The sequence below is a fragment of the Equus caballus genome, chromosome 15 (assembly GCF_041296265.1).
Source record: "Equus caballus isolate H_3958 breed thoroughbred chromosome 15, TB-T2T, whole genome shotgun sequence".
NCBI lineage: Eukaryota > Metazoa > Chordata > Mammalia > Perissodactyla > Equidae > Equus > Equus caballus.
This window is the reverse complement of record NC_091698.1, coordinates 56,493,346-56,512,617: the sequence shown is the minus strand read 5'-3', so window position 1 is coordinate 56,512,617 and position 19,272 is coordinate 56,493,346. Positions and strand designations below refer to the sequence as shown.

Here is a 19,272-nt window from a genome sequence, read left to right as displayed (position 1 = left end):
GTGGGGAGATTGGGTGAATCTTCCCAGCGGGAGGTTAATACTCATCATTGGAAGTTGCAGCTGAGGCCCATTTGAGTGACAGGCAGCCAGGAGCTGAAAGAGCCGCTTGGATCCCAGAACTGCTGGCATGCGGGCTTGAAAGAGATTTATTTCAGGATAATTAGCTGGGAGTATTAAAGGTGGCCAGGAAGATGCGCAATTACTGTTTAGCAAACAGAAAGGAGATACACACAAGCAAAAAAAAATGTTTTAAGCCAAAAATGAAATTAAAAGACCCAAATTTTTCTCCACTTGAAAGTTGTTGAATAATTGAAAAAAGACAAAAAACCTCAAAGCAACTTTATTATATTCAGAGACACATGCAAAAGTGACGCCAGAGGAGGGAAGGGAAGAGAAGAAGGGAAAAATGGAGTCTTGGGTGACAAGGCTGACGGCAAAAATACTCTCTCCAAGGCTGGGTATTTGGTGTGCAGAATCTTATGACAAACTATTCTTATATCAAAAGGGAAATTTTCGTACCTCTTTTCTGTGTTGCTTCCTTTTACCCACACAAAAAGACCTGTGCCAAGACAAGCATTCCTTCTGCTTAAAAAAAATAAGCAGATCAAATCAAATCATACGGCAGTGCAAGTATCTGAAACAAGAAGTTTCACATTTCCCAGATACTTGGAAAGAAGCAATGAAAGAAAGAGGAAGGAAGGGAGGAAAGTAGGGGAGGAAAAAGGAGGCCTTGCGACTTCAGCTTTTGTGCCCGAGAAGAACTGACACCTTCATCTGGGGCCAGAGGAGCTGACAGCCCAGCACATTTTAGAATCAGAGGGCTGCGGGATTTCATCCTCCCCTTTTCCACTTTTCCACCCTGGCTGGAGACAAGGTTGTCCAAAATGGATGATAGTGGTTTTTTTTACAAACCTTTTATCATGAGGGGACCAAGTATGGGATTTTTCTAAAGAGCCTTGTTCATGACTTGGGACAGCCAAAATGAGTGGCATCTTCCTCTCCACATCCAGTTATCAATGTTAGCCAAAGAGCGAAACAGAGCCGCACCCCTTCACGAGGTTTCCCTTCCCGGGTTTCACTTCTGGGACACTCCAAAGAGAGGCCGCAAGGCCTCCTGTCCACTCTCGGAACTCACTCACTAGAAACGCGCTCATTCCTCAGTTTTTCAATGTTCACTCGTAGGTGTTTCCCCATAAAAAGGCTCCTTGGAGAACGGACCTTTAAGTTTTTATGAGCTAAGGTCTTGGCCCAGAGTCTTTCAAAAGCCTTCAGAAATAAATGTCAGGCCCTGGCAGACATCCGAGGAGAGAGGCGCCAGAAGAGAGGGTTGGGGTGAGCATGAGGCTGGAAGGTGAGGTGGCCTCGCAGGTTCCACCTTCTCGAATCTGGTCAAGTGCAAATACCACACTAACTACTCAGTGAGGCTGGCAGGTTTACGAAGACCAAGTTTCCATCCATGCGTGTTTACATCTTGCTGAAAAGATCTGTAAAATTTGAAAACACACAAAACAATAGTTTATTATTTACAGACACATACATATATATGGTACAAGGACAAAAGTCTGCACAGGAATGATACACACATACTTGTCGGAGGGCTGGGGCCTGGCACTTGAGCTCTGTCAAGTCTTTATACTTTAAAAAAGGTAGTCACTCTGAAGGCAAATAAAGAAAAGTAAACAGTTTGAGAATAACCACGGAGGGAAGTTTGCTATGCCACACATTCATGTGTTCCAAGAAAGCAGCAAAGAAGGTGTGGGGTTAATCAGGGCAAGTTCTGTGCCGGTCCACAAAAAGCCTCAATCTCTTATGACTCCCCAAATTATGTCATCAGTCCTAGTTTCTCGCCCCATCACGTCCTGTGGCTACAGAGAGAAGTCTCCTGCTCTTCAGGTCTTACTTTCTTCACAAGATCACAGGCTCCAGCAGGGAGAACAGTTTCTTCTGTCTGTTCTGGATTCCCCACCGAGTCTATCACAGAGCTGGGCTCCTGCAGGCGTGTAGAGTGGCACAGAACGCTGGGACAGATGAGGTCCAGTTTTTCAGGCAATTGGGAATACTCACCCAATATGAAAGGATGTTCACTAGAGTATTATTTACAAGAGAAAAAATGGAAACAATCTAAATGTTTATCAATAGAAAATAGTTTATATGAATTAAGGCACATCAGTAATATGGAATATTTTACAGAATACTTAAAATAATGATATAGAGTTACAGAAAGCTTTCCAAGACGTAGTAAATGAAAAATGCAAGTCCCACTTTAAACATTTAACATTAAAACAAAAGTAACACTTCGAATACTCAAAACTATACGTATAGCACATATACATTTTTTTACATAAATGGTACCATGGCTGGAAGGCTATATATAATATCAGTCATTATTTTGTGTCTCCCCACCTCCCACTCCTGTGTTGTGCCATGGTTCCAGAGTCATCCAAAACAAGATTTTCCACGTGGCTCCTCCAGCCTTTGGTCTACTTTAGTCATCACACTACCAAAAAGATGCAGGAATCCTTATGTCTTCTTTGGACAAAGGAGTCTTTGTAGAAAGTGCCTCTCTGGGCACATGAGACAACTTATGTGCCCTGTCCCTGCCTATGGAAAAGGTGAAGGTGTGGACAAGGTCTCATCCCATAGAACCTGTCCCTGGTCTGGGAGCATCTCCCTATCTCCCCATTTCAGAGCTTCTATCTCTTTACCCATTTTACCATGCCTCCATCCGCAAGTTACAATCTCATCAAGTTGCTGGAGCTTTCAGAAAGAGAGGCTGGTGGCAGACGATTTCTGTTTTGACTTTACAATACAAAGCTGGCTGCCTTCTTAGAATGGGAGAGGATAACAGAATAAGAATGGAACCCAAATTAATATCTCAATAAATTATCCTGCTACAGATGGATGAATAAACAGATGAACTGATGAAAAGAGGATAGAATAGATACACACATACATGAATACACAGATAGATACATAGAGGGGGTATTAGAGTTCTCCAGAGAAACAGAACCAACTGGATGTGTATATACATACACAGACAGAGAGAGAGATGTACCGGGACTGGCCTGGTGGTGCAGTGGTTAAGTGTGCATGTTCCACTTCTCAGCAGCCCAGGGTTCGCCGGTTCGGATCCCAGGTGTGGACACGGCACCGCTTGGCAAAAGCCATGCTGTGGCAGGCGTCCCACATATAAAGTAGAGGAAGATGCACATGGATGTTAGCTCAGGGCCAGTCTTCCTCAGCAAAAAGAGAAGGATTGGAAGTAGTTAGCTCAGGGCTAATCTTCCTCAAAAAAAAAAAAAAGAGAGAGACTTACCTTAAGTTACTGGTTCACGCGATTGAGAAGGCTTGGTAAGTCTGCAGAGTAGGCTGGCAGGCTGGAGACCCAGGGAAGAGTTGCAGTTTGAATCCATAGGCAGTTTGCTAGCAGATTCCTTCTTCTTCAGGGGAGGTCAGTCTTTGTTCTGTGAAGGCCTTCACTGATTGGATGAGGCCCACCCACATTGTGGAGGACTTTACTGGTAGACCACAAACTGAAATGTTAATCTCATTCAAAATCACCTTCACAGAACAACTAGAATAATATTTCACCAAATATCTGTGCACCATGGCCCAGTCAAATTGATATGTAAAATTAACCATCACAGTTGGATAGACAGACAGACAGGCATGTAGCTGTACAAATACATGATAGATAAAAATAGAGATACAAATACAGATGATAGAGATATATGATGTCTGAAAGGATACACTCCCACAGTGGTTACTTTAGGAAGAAGTGGGAATATCTTTCTTAATTGCTTAAATTTTTTACAATGAGAATGTGCTAATATATTATTTGTAGGTGTGCCTTTACTTTCTTTTCTTTTTTTAAAAAATAAAGATTCTGGAGGAAGAAAGGGAAAAGAATGCTATTATGCCTCCAAACTGCTGGCAAAGGAACACTGCTGTCCTCTGCTGCTCCTTCGTAGAAGGGAGTTAGCAATGCTGTCACCTAGCAGATGCCAGGCACAGTGTGAGGCACTGGGTGTGGAGAAGTAAACAAAACAGGGCAAGCCCTAAAGTCGTGGAATTTACCTACATACCATTTAATTCTGAAAAAACTCTATAAGGTAGGTATTAATGACCCATTTTTGCAGATGAGAAAACCTGGGCTTGGTGATGTTAAGAAAATGTCCATAGGTCACACATGTTCCAGAACCTTCCTTTATCAATCCTCAAATCTCACGTTCCTCTTGGGACACACACTGGACTCCCTTTGCAAAGGGAGTCTGTGTCTCTTAGAAATTATCACAAAAAGCATGTTGCACTTTTTTCAAGGAGATTTCCATTTCCCTCCAGCTGCCCAGATAAACTTTCCATTGCCTGCGGACCCTGGCCGTGGCTGGCAGCGGCTCCGTCACAGGCGTGCCAAACGCAAATAAAGTTCGAAGGACAAACGCAGCCAGAAAGCATCAGAGCTTTCTATCCTGCTTCCAGACTTATTATTTCTTATTATTTCTCAAGAGCGTCCACTGCTCTTTTAAAAACAAGGGGCCTATTTTGTGAGCTGCTCAATGGTCTATTTTCAACTCATGGACTGTGTTTGTTTACGTTCAATCTGGGCCTTGCCCTTTGCAATAAACCGTCACTGGCATCATGCAGGAAGCCAGCAGAGACTGCCATATCACTGTTGACAGCTTTCCCACTTGAAGAAAGGGGGTGGAAATCAAATATTTGCAATTGTCCCAATTCTGAGAGGGCCCTAGAGAAGAAAGATGGTGCCAAGCCACTCTAAGAATTCCCGGGGCAGCAGTGAGTACTATGTAGGTGCTGAAACAGAAGACAGTTGAATTCTCCTACAGCAAGGAAAAGAGTAAACGTTTTCATTTATTCAACAAACACTTTCTGAGGACCAACTATGTGCCAGGCACTGTTCTAGGCACCTGAATACAACAACAAACAAAACCAAGAAGCTGCCCCCTGGGAACTTACATTCTAGCGAGGGGAAGCAGACAATAAATAATAATTAATAATACCTTATGTTATATATATTACACTGATAGTATGTTAATAATAATAATAACTAATAAATACATTGGAGAAATGCAGGTGCTTCACACAGAAACTCAAGAGCTTCCTTAAAGAGGAGCCTGGGCTCTAATGTGACATTGGCCAATCATGGAGAAGTTATGAAGTCTGAACTATGAACACTGTTGGTCTGGTTTTATCACCTCTGCAATCCTCCTCATCACCTTGGCCCAAATCTCTGCTAACCAAGGCTAGGCTTCAGCACGACCGGGAAGGAGGCCAGGCTAATCCTCGCCACCTCCAGCCCCCTTCCGGCCTTTCCCCCACAGCACAGCCACGTTCTCCACACTGACACCCAGCAGACCTCACTCTTCTGCTCTCGGACCCCTCAGGTCAGGGAGAAAGTAGTTTGATACAAACACGCGTTTACAACTGAATGGGCTCTGGTTTGCCTCTCCTGAGAATTTGCTCTTAAATGCACAGCCCCCTCTCTTGCAAGGGCAATGCTTCACTCGAAAGCCTACTCCTGGTGGAGAAATTCTATACTTTGTGAAACCTGAATAAGCAAGATATTTTTAGGCCAAGAGGCCTTCTGGGCACTCTCCTGGGATCATATAAATCTGTGTCTCTCTGCCCCTAGGTCTGTCCCTTGCATCTTTCACTTGCCAAATTTCAGAAGTAAGTCATGTTTTTCCAAGGAACCAACAATCACTGTATGAAATGGGAGTGGGGAGGCGGAGAGCAGGCAACAGAGACAGACAGACATCAGAAAACCTGTACATTTGAGTAGGATATTTGTTAAGAAGGCCTTTGAGCCCCGTAGGGAGAAGGGATCCATTGTAGGTCTGATCCCACGGTCTCTGTATAGGGACTGGAGCTGTAGTGATGGTTTTGACAAGACCTGTGATTGATTGCTGGTTCGTTAATGAATGGACCTGGAATTGCACATTGCTCTGGCTTTAGAGAAAGCATATGATTACAGCATGCGCCGTGGCAAATGCTATAATTAAAGATGCAAAACAGGGTTCATTACACACCCATTTTCAGTGCCTGGAACTTTCTGAAACAGTCTCCTTTTCAGAAGCACCATCTGTAGGTGACAAGGCTCAGGATGCTTTCCTCCACCCAGGACATACAAAAAATTAAAAAGTAGGGTTGGCACAGGGCAGAGGAGTTTCCAAATATTTATAATGAAAAAAAAAAAAACAAAATGGGGCCTACCTTGTCCAGTGAAGAAGTCCAAGAAGGATGGCTACATCTCGCAGAATTGGGACCGACATAAATGGGTCTCAATAGTTAGGACAAAGTGCTGGTTCACATTCAGAAAGCGGCACTTGGAAATTATATCACATCTCTGAGAGATCACACCTCAACAGCAGATGGCTGTAAGATCGGGTTTATCCTCTGAATACGGGGTTCACAGTGGTTTCTACTGAGCCATTAAAAAAATAATAAAATAACTATAATCGTAACAAAGACAAAAAGACCACCGTGAATGTACAGCATACCTTCCCCACCAACAGCTCCAAGCAAATTGCCTGGATGCGCCTGACATCTCTGAGTTAGAGCAGGTAGAGGAAATGGTCCTTAATCTCCAGGTGGGGAAAGGAAGGTAATGAGGCACAGAGAGGTTAGGTGAGCTGCCCAGGCAGAAGGAGCAAGTCAGCAGGCAAATCAGGACAAAAACTAGCTCTCCTGATTCCCTATTCAGTGCTCATTCTCCTCAGACTGCACTGTCTCAGAAATGTCAAACACATTATGCAAGAATATCGAGAGTCTGTGTCGAGGCAGAATAGACTCGGTTTCCAGTTAATAAAATTATCAGTACATGCACAGCACAAAAATGCTCTCCCCAGCCGACTGCACACTTCAAAGTAGACCCTGGGAGCCCAGGTACCCCGCAAGCAGCACAGCCCCTTAAACACTGGTTAATAGTGAAGCCGGGAGCCGCTGCTCCTCTCGCCCCCACTCCTTTCAGGACACATGATTAATTGCCAGCTTGAAGTTACCTCCACAATTGCAGAGGCCAACTGCAGGATGGAGGAAGTGGGGACACTGACGCTGGAAGCACCTACCTGACTAGTCTCATTTTCGCCCTTTTCTTGATCCTAAAAATATAAATGGGGGTGGGGGGGGGCGTGAAACAGAAAAAGAATTTCTCCCTTTATAGCTGCAAATCCACGCACAGACAATAAGCCTGCAAACTCAGACCAAGCAAGGCTAGGAACATCTCATTCTAAACACCCATGCCCTTTGGCCCTCCTCGGGAAGGCATTCTAAAGGACACTTGGATGTGGGCCACGTTTGTGCAAATTGCATACATGCATGGACACACATCCCACAGATTATTATTTTCTGTGACTGTTTAAGGAGACATTTGCAACACCGAACTAGAAGATAATTTCATAAAATCATAGAATTCTCTGCCTGGGAGGAAATCTCAGAAGGTCATTGGTTAGCACCTCTGGCTTGAGCCAATCTGGAAATTTAAAGCCCTTTAAAGACCTCCAAAGAGAGGTGGACTAGAACCTTCCTCAGTCACCTCCAGGAGAGCTTAACCACTTCATCGCTAGAAAGTACTTCCTTAAGAAGAACTTACATCTCTTAAGCAGTGGCTTAAACCAGCTCCCCCTATCCTATCATTATCAGAAGCACATTTGCTTTCTTTTGGCAAGTTCCAATTTTTCTCTTCAGTACTAGTAGCAACCAAGGAATGCTGAGTAATAAGAGGACAGCATGCAGATTTACGTGAAAACAAATAAAAATTGCAGATAAGGATCTTTTATTACAATCTAGACATGTATTTCTACCTGAAGTCGATACCAACAGTTTAAATTACCAGGCCTGTACCTGAGCTGACTTTTGAGAATGCTTTAGTTATTTCTGCCTGAAATGAGCAGTTCAAACTAAAACTAGAAGTTCAATAGTGGCTGCAGAGTTTGGGGCATTCTATTCCAGCACAAACTAGAATCTCTGGTGTATACCTGGGTAAAACTGAAGATGCTAAAATTGACATTTCAATTAACACTTTATTAATAAGGTCACTAAAATGTCCAATGTGCCCCCACCCATTAGCCTCATGTCCTTGTTCTAGAGACCAAGAGATCTAGGCTTTTCATCTAGCATAACCACTACTTTGCTGTGCAAACCTGAGAAAATCACTTAACCTTTCTGAACTTGAGCTTTTGATTACCTGTGAAGTAAAGGCAGCAACAGAGATGATCTCAAAGGGGACTAAGATGTCTAAGATTCTTCCCAATAAGGCTGTGATGATGATGAACTGAGATGAAGCTTGTGAACTGCTTAGCTCAAGGCCTGGCACACAATAAGCACTCAAAAATGTTTGCCATAATTATCACTTCGTGGTATGCACAGTCCGGGCTCACCAACTTGAAACAGAACTTTCAGTCCTATTCCACGGCCCTGTAAAGATGCCACCACCGAGCCCCAAGATCAAGCAACAGGTAAACTCACACTAGTTGTAGAAACCTGTATCGAGACCCGTGAGTCTGTAAAACTTTAGAATCATGGGAATGGCATAACGAAAGCACAAAGTGCCCCCTGAAGTCATTAATTCAGGCTGTTCCTTTGTGGCTGGGCAGAATTACCCCAAACTGGACCAATCCTCCATCTTAATTACTGGATTGCTAAGCCTCTGTGTATCTAAGACCTACCCTCGGTCCTGCCTAAACACTGCCTGATGTGGTTTATGTCACTCCCTCTATCTCTTCACGGCGTCCTTCTCCTGCACACGCAGGAAGACTGCATGTCAGCCTCCCTTGCAGTTGGGTGAGGGCCCCATGCCTCAGCTCTGGCTATTAGAGTGGTGGTGATGGTAATATGCCGGCTTTCAGACCCAGGCCTTCCAAGCATCCATGAGACACTCCATCCCTCTTCTTCCTTCTAGTTGCAACTGTGGAGGCCATGTGTGGAGATGACAAACTGATTAGACGAAAGCCACCTGGATGCCACCGACAGGAGTGCTGCCTTGAAAAGATGCCCAACCCACACAGGACTTTACAAAAGCAAGAAATCAACTTCCATGGTGTTAGATGCCACAGCCGTGTCAGGGTTTGTTCTGCAGCATAGCTTATCATATCCTAAGTAATAAGGATATGGACCTTCAATATATTAAAGGGATGGATATTTACGAAGTACCTATAGTGTTTGTCTAATCCTGCATTACAACCCATTATTTGGTCATGAAATCAGTTCAGTGGATTGCAATCACCATGTTCAATGAAAAATAGAATAGAAAACATCAGCGTATAAATAAAAATTGCTTCACGAAATGTTTGTTTCAGTTTTATAAGTGCATACGTGTATTTGTGTGTGCCGGGTCATGATGTAAACTGTATTTCTTACTGTGGTTTGTGGTCAAAAAAATGGAAAGCTGACAGCAATCTCACGAGGTAGGTACGATCCCTATTCTGCAGCTAAGGGCACCATTCAGAGGTCTAAGTGATTTTTCAAAGTCACACAGCTACTAAATGGTGCCACTGGCATTTGGGCCAAGGTCAGTGTGCCTCCAAGCTCTCGTGCATGTTGGTCATCCCAGCTGGTGCAGCCGGCAGCCGCGGGCCCACACCCACACCAGCCAGCCTCCTCCCAGGGCTTCTGAACATGTAGCCTCCAACCTTACCTGGCCCTTCACACATTTTGGGGAGCCACATGTGAGCATTTCTATGGCTTCTATTTAGGGATATTTTAAACAGAGGTGTGTAAAAAAAAATCACACAAATTTCTAAGCCTATCTGTAAAATAGGTCAGTTCGTATTTGATTTCTCCCAAGTGATGCCTCAAATACTATAGAAGGAAAGCCCAGGGAGAAAGGTTAGCTGATGCCAGGCCAACGATGGCAAAGGGGATCTGATATTCATAAATCATGAGTATCAGAAGGGAGAAAAAGAAGAAACAGAATCCATCCTCATAAGGCTGGATGAGGTAAAACAGAAGAACTTGAACCGTAACAAGACCCATCCATCCCACTTATTCTCATTGATTCCTTAAGTGCATCTGTGGACAATTCAAAACTAAAATATGGATACAGCATATCTTGAAAATGAGTTTTAAACATTCCTGGGAGCTTTGCCCTTTAAATATCAATCTGCGTGGTTATCGGCTTAGCTCCTAAGAAGCTCAGGCCTTGATTCTTTGGAGAAAGTGAACATTTTGCTGTCCGATTCAGAAGCTGAAAGCAGCATTCTTGGTCCGATTCTGCTCACTGACAACACACAGGCAGGGTGCCACAGCCACCCCACTGAAGGAGTGCAGGGTCTGCTTCTCCACGTGTGCAGATAACCAAAGTGCTAAAGACCAACGACGTCAGCTTTTACCAGGAATGGACAGACAGCATGGAGCAGCCAAGTTGATCGCCAACTCTTTAAGGCGAGAATTCAAGAGGATCTCTGGGAGGGCCTTCAAGTCTTGGCTGGCGGCTTCCCAGGGAGGGAGGTCTATGCTCAGTAGGAGGTATGGGGCAGGGTCTCTAGCTTTTTGGCCAGCAGAGGAGGTTCCTGCCCCCAGGCAATCAGGCCTAATGCTGGACAGAGGCAGGTACCAAAATGAATGGATTCTAAGAGCATTTCTCACCCACTTTAACTGGGGCCTGTTCTATTCCACCATAGCCTCACCAGAACAGATGCCCGAGACAGACCTTTTTGCATCCCTGGGGGTCCCCTGAAGAGTCATAAAAGGTTAGCATACTGACTTTGTAACCCCCACACCCTGCCTGGGCTTCTCCTCCCTCAAACCCACATAACAGGCACACACGGACTCATCATGGCTCCCAGCCCCTCTGCAGCTGACAGAGTGCTCCTTGAGGCAGGATCTTTCACGGTGAATATTTCCAGCTCAAATATTCCATCAGAAATGTTTGGGCCCCATCTGAGCTCACACGCTCTGGCACGGCCTCACCCACACCCCTCCCCATCCACCCCCAAGAAATAACGGTCTGATGTTCTCTCTTCTTCCCTGTCTCTTCGGGAAGGGAAGACGTTACTCACTAATCTAACGAGTGTATTTAAAAATTGCAGCTGACTGCCATAGTAAATTCATGTCATGTTTTTTATGATAGATAATATTTCAGAGACACTGTCCTGAATGGAACCAAAAAAAAAAAGAAACCGTCTTCTTAGAAAAACAATTTCTGTTCGGAAACTCAGCTGCCTGGCTTTCAGCTGTTACTTCTATAGAGAAAACACGCTCTGAATTCCAGCAGACAGGCAACAAAGCCAGCTAGGGACTGGTGCATAGAAGTACTTTGTGTGTAACTTACACCTAATGTGGGAAACTCCAGTCATGGTACTCCACCTTTAAATCTCATTAAACCCTTTCTGGGTATCAAAGGTGGGCCAGTCGTGCCATTTCCTGAGTCCTGTCAAGTACAGGTTACAGGAAATTGACAAAAGAGCTTCCATTAGTCTAGCCAAAATTCACATGGCCCTATTATTAAGATGCTGCCTAGTTTGATCACCCTCTTAATCTATCAAAACTCCTAAAGGATAATCTTTTAAAAGCTTCCCCCTTTCCCACCCTTCCAACCCCCAAGTCCTTTTCTTTGTTGCTTAAAATCAAGGTAAGTTGATTTGGTGCAAAGTTTGGAGGAAAGAGACGCTGGTTGCTGGTAGCTGACAAAAAACAAACACGAGACTCTTCTACCTGGAAACTGTTCCCTTTGATTCAAGACTGAATGTCACCACTTTGTAAACAAAGAAAATGATTAAAAAATGCTGCCTTCCTTTTTTTTTTTTTTCTTTTTAGCCCAGAATCTTCTCACAGTACCTGGCACTCTCAAAAACCCCCATTAGGCACACCAGAAGAATACTCAAAGGGATTGTGTGCTCTTTGCTGGTTTTGTTTTATAAGCCAGGGGCCATTGAAAGAAAATAGAGCCTCCCATCCAGGTGTCCCTGCTTGGCAAAATAATGGACGCAGATTGATGTGACCTGGAGGTAAAGGACATTAACATCCTCAGACCTCCGGCAGGCACACCGCCAGGCCAGCTCCAGAGACGCCTTAAAGAGCAGAGCAAGACTCACTTGCACCCCGAGACATCTCTCGAGAAGGGCTTTTATTCCGGGACTAGGCTGGAAGGCAGGTGCTCCTCCCCCTCACACAGAATGAGCGCGGAGCTGAATGGGCGTGCAAGATGGAGTGCCTGCATTATTGATTTAAGACGACAGCTGACGGTACACTGCGCCTCCTTTTATTTATTTCCACAAGGTACATCTTTCTCTAAACTGAATTGTCTTTGATTTAAAAGCCAGGGTGTCTTCCCCCACCCGCACCCCCACCCCCAAAGAAACTGAATCCCATCTCAACGCAGCTGCTCGCAGACAGCCTGGTGGCTGTTACCTACTGAGGTGAGCTTTTGTGCAGCCGAAGGGAAGACAAGGCCCGCGCTGTGAATCTAATGTTTGATCATCCCTGTTTAAATACGCTGCGTGTCAATCACAGAAGTTTGAAGAACATTATAATTACAAAATATATCCCTGCTCTATAATCAGTATTGTTTGTTATAGTGGCCTGAGTGGTGATAGCGGTTTCAATATGTAATCCAGGGAATTTACAAACACCCGCTTTACATGTGCGCTTAGGAGATACGCTGGGAAGAAGGAGTAAAAGGGGCCCACCCCAGGCAAGGGCGTGTTTCCGTGCTGGGTTATCTTCCCAGCGACGGCAACAGCACTGATACAACACTAGTGAAACGGCCTCCAGTTTGGGGGACATTTTGTGGCCAGAACCCCCTGGCCTGGAACACTGGGTCAGGACTCACCGGGTTCATTAAATGACTGACTGCTGCCTCGATTTTATCCTCACCTTGTGTGGGATCTTCAGGACTCAGCCTGAGCCAGGCAGGCTCCCACAGTGCCCTTCAAGCTCTGCATCTGTGTGTCTGTGTTTTCTCACAAGGCAAGAGCAGCAAAGCCCACCAGACACCTGGATGGGAGCAAGCCATGCCAACCAGGACTTTATCTACTTTGCTTTGAAAGCCTTTCACCCACTGAGAGGAAGACTGGGTATGAATTTTAAAAGAGACCCCTGATACACCCTCAGCCTTCCCTTCACTTTGAAAGCTTACTAGCAAACCTACCCATTCCAACACCTCCCCGCCCCTGGGTCAGCTTCCTTCACCCCCACCTCCCACAGGTCCCCCGGCTTTGACAACAAGATCATCTGCCGGCACTACGGGGCCTGGAGGATGGACTGAGCAGAACCGGCTGCCTGCCTGGGGTCCCTTGTGGGCCATGAGAGGGAGGCAAGCTGCAGACAAGAGACAGAGTCTGCCTTCGCTGGCTTCCTTAGACCTACACGGTCAAGTCCACACTTTTTTAGGCTGCCAGCCTATGCTGCCCACCATCTGGCCCCAGCCTTGCAGTTCAACCTCCCTATAGAAACCCTCTTATTCACAATCAGCTAAATCCAGTTGGGAACTCCGGCTGGGAATTCCTACCACTCACCTTTGCTCCTGCCGCTTCTCCTGCTCTGAGAGCACTCTCCAGCCCTCCAGCTCAATCAATCTAGATCCTACCAGGTCCCCCCCATACCCACTCACCTCCCTGTGCTCTGACACCAGGTCTGATTCTCAGGATCTCCCATTTGACATCTAGTATACACATTCTTTAGTAGAGTCACGGAATTTTAGAGTAGGACACGGCCATATACATCACCTAATGCAGCACCTTTTGGTTCTTCAGTTGAGGAATCCAAAGTGTAGACTCTGGTTTTCCAACCCGCAGACCAGTGATCTGGCCCAAGGCCCTACAGCTTCATAAGCTTCTGGAGGGCAAGTTCCAGTAGGCTGCCTCTCCACGTTCTCTCCTGAGATTCCATGATGCCCCTCCCTGTAGGGAAGAAGAGCAGGCGGATGAAATCCCTGCTGCCATATTGATTAAGGTTGGCTGACTACTCTGAAGCTGTAAGTTCTCTTTTTATTATTTCTACAGTGTATAACTTTCTCCAAAGTAAATTACCTATCATTTAAAAGCCAGACTGTCCTCATCCATCTTTCTCTCTTTTCTCCTACTCCCCTCCCCTTAAGCTGAATCCTTTGTCAAGGCAGTAGACGTCTTCCTTAATTACCAGTTTTTCTTCCCACTTGCCACAACACAGGTTTCGGTCCAAGGTCCCAAGTTCTGGATCGTGTTCCAGGGAAAGACAGATCAAATCAAATGCCAGGAGATGAGCTGCAGATGGAAGGAAGCAGGAGCCCCATCCCTCTCTGAGTCCTGGTCCTTACTTACCAGACTGCACCACACTCCCTACTCTGGGGAGTCCACAGTGGCCCTCACTTCCTTCCAAGTCTAACATTAACTTTACCAGGTTTTGTCTGCTGCACTCTCAGAGTTTGGAATCACATTTTTTTCTTTTGAACAAGACCAGGAAGTGGCCATTGTAACTTGTTAGAGAGGTCTATATACATGCAGTATGTGCTCAATTCAGGGGTAACTTCAGCTTAGGGTGAACCAGGAAGGCTTCCTGGAGGAAAGAGGATTTGAAATGAGCCTGAAGAGACAAACTGGTTTTGAACAGAGTGATTCAAGTAGGGGACATAAGGAGACAAATTCACAGGAGTAAGATCCAATATGGCAGGAAGCAATTAACCAGGACTGAGTATGAACTACAAATGTCCCTCAAAAAATGCACCTACAGACATCCACCAGTGACATAGCCAAGAGGTTTCCTACCATCACTTGGGTGAAAGAGGGGTGGACAGGAAGAGAAGGATGAAAGGTGGAAGACCTCTGGGAGGCCAAAGCAACCAAATGTTACTCCTGGGGCCCCCAGCCAAAGACAGAGGCCTGTGAGCAAGCTGCTGATGAGCGTTGGGAAGGGCCCTGGGGACATTCTCCCTGCCTGTGTCCCCCACTCCACCAGCACCCGCCACAGAAGGGATAATGAAATATTAATTCTATCTGATCTGGGGCCACCCAGGCAAGATCATGTCACATGATACTTTAATGACCACAATTCAGCCAACACAGCCTGGCTGCAAAGGAGGAACTCCTCTCCCAGCCCAAATTCAAAAGGTGCTCATGTTACAGGAAGGAACAGGAAGTGGGGCTCAGAAACTGAGCATGGAACCCCATGAGTGCTCCAGGGCCCCTGGGGAGCCTGCACGGTCCATGCAGGATAGGAAAACATCCACTACTTTCCACTTTGTTCCTCGTCACTGCTAAAGTGAGCTGTTCTTCAGCATATGGTGTCACTCCAGAACTAATAAAATGTGAAAGTCTAATTGTATTAGCAACTTCCCATCATATTCTATTAATATGTATCATATTGGTATCTATTTTCACTAATGTGACATGAAAGGCGGTAATGTGATTACTTTTTTAGTGAAAACAAATGCTAATGTAATTAAATGTTGACCACATAGGCTGGGAGATATGGCAACCAGCAGGTATTCAGGACTTTCTTCCTCTAGAAGGAAGAAAGGAGGAGGAGGAAGAGGAGGTGTAATCAGAACTGGGCAATAATATGTTAAGTGTGCCATGGAAATTCATGGTCAAGATCTACCAACAAAAGAGCTCTTCTCTAGGACAGTGCCTGGCACACCGTAGGTCAACAGGGCCCAGTGGGAGGCAATACAATATAGAGGTAAGACGTGGTTGTTGACAGCAGAGAGATCTGGCTTCATATTATGGAATTTTCTAGGTGGGAAACTTTGGGCAAGTTCATTTCTTTAAGCACAGTTTCAGCATTTGAATAATGGAGATGATAACAGCACCAAGCTCAGAGGTTCTCCTTAGAATTATATGAGACTGTGTTTGTAAGCTCTTTCCACAGTGTCTAGCATGGAGCAAATGCTCGCTAAATATTAGAAATTATTGTCATGGTGAACATAGGAGCAGAAGAGTCTAAAGCCTTTTGTCCAATGATGCTAGTTCACATTCAGTATGTCACCCTCTGGAATATGCCTTTGTTGTCCTGGAACAAATAACCTGCCTTCTTTGGAAGACACAGAAGGAAATACTGCATTCAAACTACAAGGAAAGAAAACATGGGAAATGGAAAATAAACTTACCCACAGCCCTTTGGAATTCTGTTCACTGTTGAGCTTAGAATGAGTGAGATTTTAGGTTCAAATTTCCAAACAGGCCAACTTCCATTTTGAAGTGTAAAAAAGTGTTGTTACTGTTGTTGTCTTCATCCAGGTCTTCTGTCCCTTCTTCTTGCCTAGTTCAGGAGTGAGAACTCCCAAACCTTCTTCTGTGCTCACCAGGAAACAAGGGAGGTGTTTACTTAGAGACTCAGCCGCTGTCAGAGACACAAAGGGTGTGACATGCCTCTGACCCGGGTTCCTAGCCAGCTGGGCGGTAGGTACTCCACGTGCCATGTGGCGGGAAGGCCTTTCAGAGGCTCTTCGCAGCCAGGGCTCCTGAAGGAGGAATGCCAAGGACAAGGGGGAGGACCAGAGGGCCTCTTGTGGTTGTTTCCCAGCAAGATCAGTGGGAGACAATATAGGTTCCGGCTGCTGAAGGCTGCCAGAGCAATTTCTGCCCAGAGTGGCACGAGGTCATTTCCATGTTCCCTTCCAACTACAAGAACCTCTGGTTCTACAGCACTCCTCCGAGAGAACGAAACCTCTTAGCCATCGACGTTGACCTCTAACAAGCAACTCAAAGCTCTTCTATCTTCCAGCATCCCTAAAACAGAGCTTTCCCTTGGATATCTGGAAAGCGCATCTATGAAATGGGAATGGGCTTGTCCAAGGTCCCTGTTGTCCTTCAATGCCAGGACACACCAAAAATTTCATATTTTCTACATCAGAAAATTCCATACACTTGGAGCTTTACATAATTCAGAATTACATTGAAGTGGTCTTTTCATAAATGAAGTTTCTACTAAGCATTATGCTCAGCATTTTAATACTCACATCAACCCTCTGAGAGAGACACCATTAATCTCATTTTATAGACGAAGCTGAGATTCAGAGAAATGAAGCAACTTGCCAAAGGCCAACAGCCTGTAAAAGGCAGAACCAAGAACTGAATGCAGTCTGATCCTGAATCCAGTATTCTTCCCCAGAGAACCACCTGCCTTTGTGCGGAAATGCCTTTTCCTGCCAAAGTTACTAGAAGCTCAGTGAGGGCAGGAACTGCCTTTCACCAAATCCAGTGAAATTAGGAGCTCTGGGTTTGATCCCTGCCCTCTGCCTCTCACCAACTCTGAACTTGAGCTGTTATTTGCCCTCGGAGAAGGCCGGCCGTGTAATTTATAGTCCAACCCAGGAAGTATCTGAGACTGAAAGGGAGAACTAATCAGACAGGACACGGGGGCAACAGGCAAACCAGGACTGTCCTAAGGAAATGGAGACGTGTGGTCCCTCAGAGCCTCACACACTCACATGCAAAATAAGGAGGTTGGATGAAACCTCAAGGTCACCTCCAGGACTGAAAACTTGGATTCTATGAGTATGGTAAGGGGGTTAATATGCTTAACTAGAGCTAACTATGAATACAAACTAGGGACTATTGGGGGCCAATGAGTGCACAGAAAGGAAGCACTACAATGGGGGCGTAACTGTTCCTGTATTTTTTAAATCCTGAAAAATACTACAAAACACATAAAAGAAAAGCCGTCTCCAATCTCACTGACTACAGCGCTCTTCGGAGTTTGGTGCATTTTCTTTCCTGATTTGTACCTATGCTTAGACAACAGCTATATATAAACACATCTTTTCTTGTAATCAAAAAGTGAGTGACCCTACTCTGCCTGTCAGCCTGCACTGTGCTTGCTCTCATGTCAGCAGATGAAGATTTACCTAATAAGGTAATAGCTGCATACTAGTGTACATCTCACCATTTCCCCTGTTACTGGACATTTAAGTTGCAACCAACTATTTCACAACCCAACTACAAAGAATGTCATAATACATAAGTCTTTACACAGATACAATACTCCGGCTATTATTTTATTCTTAGGTGCTGGATAAGAGCATTGTAAATTCTAAGCTCCAGCCCCACTCCTCACCAGCAAGGCGGTGCCAATATACCCATTTCCAGCAACACAATACAAGTACGCCCATTTCCCTGCACACTTGCCAGCATCAAATTGCTTTCATTTTTGCAAATCTCCTAGGTAAAAAAAAAAAATACGTGATTGCTTAATTAACATTTCTTTAATAACTAGTGAGGTTGTGTATCTTTTCAAATGCTGATCAGCCATTGGTATAAATTTTTCTCTGTTATTTGTTCATACTTTTGCCCATTTTTCTATGAGCTATTTGTTTTTTACTTTCTGCTTTGTAAGACCTTTTTGTATATTAAGAATATTAATCCTTTATATGTGACACAAATATCTTCTCCCAGTTGGTCGTATGTCTTGTAAATTTGTTCATATTGTCTTTTGTCATATAGAAAACCTTTTGCTTTTATTCAGTTCTACAATTCCACTCTTTTTTTCTCTAAGTCCTCTGGGGTTCCTGTCTCCCTTTGCAAGGCATCCCACCCTCACGTTTATTAGAATATTGTCCACAGTGGGCGTTCCAAGGACCAGAGTCCCCTGGAGTCCTACAGAAAGAGGGCGGGGTTGGAGCCAGGCTTCGCCCGCCCTACGGGGTTGTGGGCAAGCCTGGGGGAGTCACATGCAAGAAAGCTGCTCCCACTTCTCTCCTGAAATGCCCCAAAGGGCAGAGAAGAGTGGATTCGCATTGCCACGGGTCTGGGGGCCTAGCTCAGAAATCCAGTGAAAGGAAAAAGGTTCTGAGAAATCCTAAGTTTTATCTTAAGAATTCATGAGACTTTTGTTTTGTACTCCACAATGTATTGATAGTTAGTTTGCTATAAAAAGTAATATTTTGATTACTAACAAACTAAATTATTACTTGAAATTATCCACCACGCTTATGAGGTAGCATTGGGACCTCCAGCGGTAACAGAATCCCAGTCTGAGGCATTTTAACACAGTTATTAAAAGTAGGCCAAAGCACAGAAGAGGAAGGGTGTCCAGCTGACAAGCTCTACAGGTTAGAACGGAAAGCTCTTTTCAGGCCCTGGCGCTGTGGGCCTCCGACCACAACGCCAGACCAGAGGCGGGTAGCGTCTGGGCTTCCAGAACCTCCTTGCTGATGCCTCCTTTCCCTTCCCCCTCCTGCTCTTCCTTCACAAAAGTGTCCCAGCTCCTTTCCTTCTTTCCACTCACCCCAGTCTTTCCTCATCATCCAAACTCCTTGAGTTGCCCCACAATTCCCCAGCATATTCTTAGATGGCACTGCTTTATTCCTGCCTGCTTTGGAGCCACAGATCACAGACCTGT

General features: G+C 45.0%; 1 long non-coding RNA gene across 1 annotated transcript; it reads right to left on the bottom strand.

The window, feature by feature from the left end:
- Positions 1 to 326: 326 nt before the first annotated feature.
- LOC111768097 (uncharacterized) lies at positions 327 to 3,169 on the bottom strand. Its single transcript, XR_002800149.2, has 3 exons — positions 3,056 to 3,169; positions 1,588 to 2,084; positions 327 to 1,484 (listed from the first exon to the last, which is right to left on the bottom strand). It is a non-coding gene; the product is annotated as an uncharacterized lncRNA (long non-coding RNA).
- Positions 3,170 to 19,272: the final 16,103 nt, after the last annotated feature.